A 4,098-nucleotide genomic window follows, 5' to 3' on the forward strand; every position below is an offset into this window, starting at 1 on the left:
ATTTAGGAGCCTAAATGCCCTGGAGGATCTGGGCCTCAATGCTGAAGGTGCTCACAAGCGCACCTAGTTCCAGCTTGCTGTGCAAAACAACAAGAGCTTTGTGGCACCCTGCCCAGACTCTCTGTCTGGGAAGCTCAGCCCTTGAAGCCATAGCTCCCAAAACCACATATTCCCTTCCAAGACAAAACTTAACAACAATAACTCTTAAAACCCCAACATTTATATAATACACAATTACACATACTGATAACCAATGTAATAACATCACTAACAAGGTTCAATTAGTCTGTGAGATGCTCTGCCCTGTCGCTTACATCTGGGAGGTGTAATGTCATGGCACACATACACAGAAGTTGGGGGGGGAAATCCCATCAATGGCTCTTGCTGGATGGTTGTTAACAACCAAACAGAACAACCATGTGCTGTTTACACACATTGCTATGTGCATTGTCTACATTTAGTCGTGGTTGCTCCTTTGAGCTGTAGTACCATTTCCAAGAACTTTTTTGGACTTGTTCAGAACCTGTATATTTTCCTCCACCTAGAAGTTACCACAGCAACATCTTTAAAAAAAATACAAAAGGACACCATGGGTATGTCTACACTAGGAAATTAGGTCGATTTTATAGAAGTAGATTTTTAGAAATCGATTTTATATAGTCGATGGCATATGTCCACACTAAGTGCATTAAGTCGGCAGAGTGCATCCTCACTGCCGCGGCAAGTATCGACTTACGGAGCGGTGCACTGTGGATAGCTATCCCACTGTTCCTGCAGTCTCTGCCACCCATTGGAATTCTGGGTTAAGCTCCCAATGCCTGATGGGGCAAAAACATTGTCACGGGTGGTTTTGGGTACATGTCATCAGTCGCCCCTCCCTCCATGAAAGCAACGGTAGACAATCATTTTGCACCACACACCAGGCTGATTAGAAGAGCACTGCAAGGCACGCTGTGCATCAGAGAGGATTTGAAAACCAGTTTCATGACTGGCCAGGCTTCGGTGTGACAGTTGTATGTGTTTCTACTTGATGCAAACCCGCCCCCATTGTTGATTTTAATTCCCTGTAAGCCAACCACCCTCCCCCATTCAAAATAAAGTAACTATTGTTTTGAAACCAAGCATTCTTTCTCTATTCATTTTAAAAAAAGAGAGAGAACAGACAAGGTAGCCTGGATGGGGTTGGGGAGGAGAGAAGGACAAGGCCACATTGCTTATTGTAGCCATACTAAAAATCAAACTGTTTGAATGACAGCCTTCTGTTGCTTGGGCCATCCCCTGCAGTGGAGTGGCTGGGTGCCCGGAGCTCCCCCCCTCCCCCCCATTCTTGGGCATCTGGGTGAGGAGGCTATGGAACACAGGGAGGAGGGTAGGTGGTTATACAGTGGATGCAGCAGGGGTCTGTGCTCTTGTTGGCTTTCCTGCAGCTCCAACAGATACTTCATCGTGTCCGTTTGCTCCCCCAACAAATGCTTCATCATGTCCATTTGCTCCCACATTAGCCTCAGCATCACATCCTTCCTGCGCTCTTCACGCTCATTTAATTCTTTCCTGGACTCTGCCACTGAATGCCTCCATGCATTAAGCTGTGCCCTATCAGTGCGGGAGGACTGCATGAGCTCGGAAAACATGTCATCGCAAGTGCGTTTTTTTCACCTTCTAATCTGCGACAACCTCAGGGATGGAGATGATAAGGGGAGCGTAGAAACATTCGACACTCTATGATTCTGGGGGAACCACATAGTCACCTGTGCTGCTGAGTTCACCACGCTGACCAAACAGGAAATGAAATTCAAAGTTCCCAGGGCTTTTCCTGTGTGCCTGGCTAGTGCATCAGAGTTCAAAGTGCTGTCTAGAGCAGTCACAGTTGAGCACTCTGGGATAGCTCCCAGAGGCCAATACTATTGATTTGTGTCCGCACTACCCCATATTTGACCCAGCAAAGTCAATTTTAGTGCTACTCCCCTCGTTGGGGAGAAATACAGAAGTTGATTTTAAGAGCCCTTTTGGTCAATGGAACGGGGTTGGTTGTGTGGACGGGTTCATTTTTAAATCGACCTAATGCGGCTAAATTCGACCTAACCCCATAGCGTAGACCAGGCCCATGATACAGACAGAAGGGACCTCAAGTGTCAATGGCAATGAATACAGTGGTCAAGAGACATGTCTTCAGGCTCCTCACCAAGTGCGCTGGTATTCACACTGCCAAGCTTTGCAGGTCACAGATGAATAGTTTTCTATTACTAGCGAAACTTTAATCAATAGTCAGCAGAATGCCAGGAAAGCAATGTGTCGGCAGAAGGAAAGAGGTTTATGGTACGGATGGATTTCGAATTCACAATCTGCATCTTGGTATTTTTGGGTGTGTGTATTATGGTATCACTTGCTTGCGGCGGGAAAACATTGATTTTGCCTGTGCGGTAAATGCAATAGAGAGTTGCTGAAAAGTTTTGCACAACCTGAGAACGGATGAAAAGTTCCACGGGTACTTCGTCGAAGCTGAACAGCAGGCTACTGAACTGAGTCTGCAAATACCAGTTTACAGGAAGAGGCAACCAGCAAAAACTCTGGATCATTTTTACCGCAGTCACACCGCCTCCTACCTTTTGGAATCTTTAAATGATAAATATAAAGTCGATTTCTTTTTCCCTGCACTAAATGCTGCAATAAGTGAAAACAACAGACAATTTAATACTCAAAGCGTGTCCTATCTCACTGCAAAAAACCTGAAACCTGTTAACATAGCAAAAGGAAAAGAAGCACTTGTGAAACCGAACGAAGAATTTCAGTGCAGAGTTCCTGAAATGCAATATGATTAGTGCACCACATTGAACCTATTTTAAATGCTCAGGGACCAGACAGTGGAATATCTTCTCTGGAACTCATGAAGGTCTGTAAAGAACGTGACCTGGAACTCTTGTATCCTGATGGATTTGACCTATTGTTGCTTTCGGCAACAGTACCTGTCACAGTTGCAACGGCAGAAGAATGTTTTAGTGCTAAAAGTGTAGACTTCGCAGCCGCCTGACAGAAGCTTGTCTTCAGCAACTGTTAATTCTCGCAGTAGAGACTGACATCACCAACAGTGTTAACACAGAAGAGGCTGTGGATACCTTTTTCAGATGGCTCCCTGGTGCATGGATTTCCGTCAAAATGGTGAGTGTACCACTGTTTATTTCTATGCAGATGATGTAGGTGTGTGTGTTGATATGGTTTAATGTGTATAATATGTATGTGTTTACTTGCCCCTCCAAAAGTGGTCAAATTGAAATTCCTGCCCATGCCCCTGCCCACCAGTGTCTCAGGGATGCTCTACCTGTTTGCTGAAATGGGAGTGAAAGCACAAGCAAGAGAAGCTCTTCAAACGGGGACTCCTCCCTGTTGCTGGCTCTGGTTGCTGGGAGCATGCAGATCCAAAAGACGACTTGGCAGAATGCGTTGGGAACCCAATGGGTCGTAACAGCTTCCTGCCACGTGCAGAGTGAACAGTCACGTTTTCCCACACTGCACCAGGAACCAGGAGCTAGAGTGGCCACAGCTGGGGAGGGCACTAGGAAGCCTGGGATAGGGTGGGTTGACTCCGGTTTGAGTTCTGCAGTGTGGATGCTAGACCCCGGTTTTGGGGCCTGTATCCTGAAATTGTAAACCTGAGGCATGGACACTCCCAAACAGAGGGTCCACGGACTCAAGTCCCACTAACCCCTGGCTTACATTGCAGTGTAGACATGCCCAGAGAGCTGGCTGGGAGTTTGGGGTGCCAGGCTCATTAGGCTTGTAGGCAAGGAGTGGAGGAGAGGGCCAGAAGTGCAGGCTGGCCTCTAGAAGCCAAAGCCCAGAGAACCAGCTCTGTGTGCTTAGGACTGGCAATGAAGGGTGTGTCCTGGGGATAGCCAATGTTGCCAATTCCCACAATTTTATTGTGTCATGATATTTGATACTCCCCATAAGTTCTAGCTCCCCAACTCAGGTGAATACAAGAGAATTTCAGCTTGCACTTCAAACAAATATGAAGTGTTCTTTTTACCCTCGCAGTGGTGGAGAGAAGTTTAAAAATGTGACCCAAGTGTGACCCTAAAAGTTCAGACACCAGAAGGCAAG

Source organism: Gopherus evgoodei, chromosome 4, assembly GCF_007399415.2.
Source record: "Gopherus evgoodei ecotype Sinaloan lineage chromosome 4, rGopEvg1_v1.p, whole genome shotgun sequence".
Lineage (NCBI taxonomy): Eukaryota > Metazoa > Chordata > Testudines > Testudinidae > Gopherus > Gopherus evgoodei.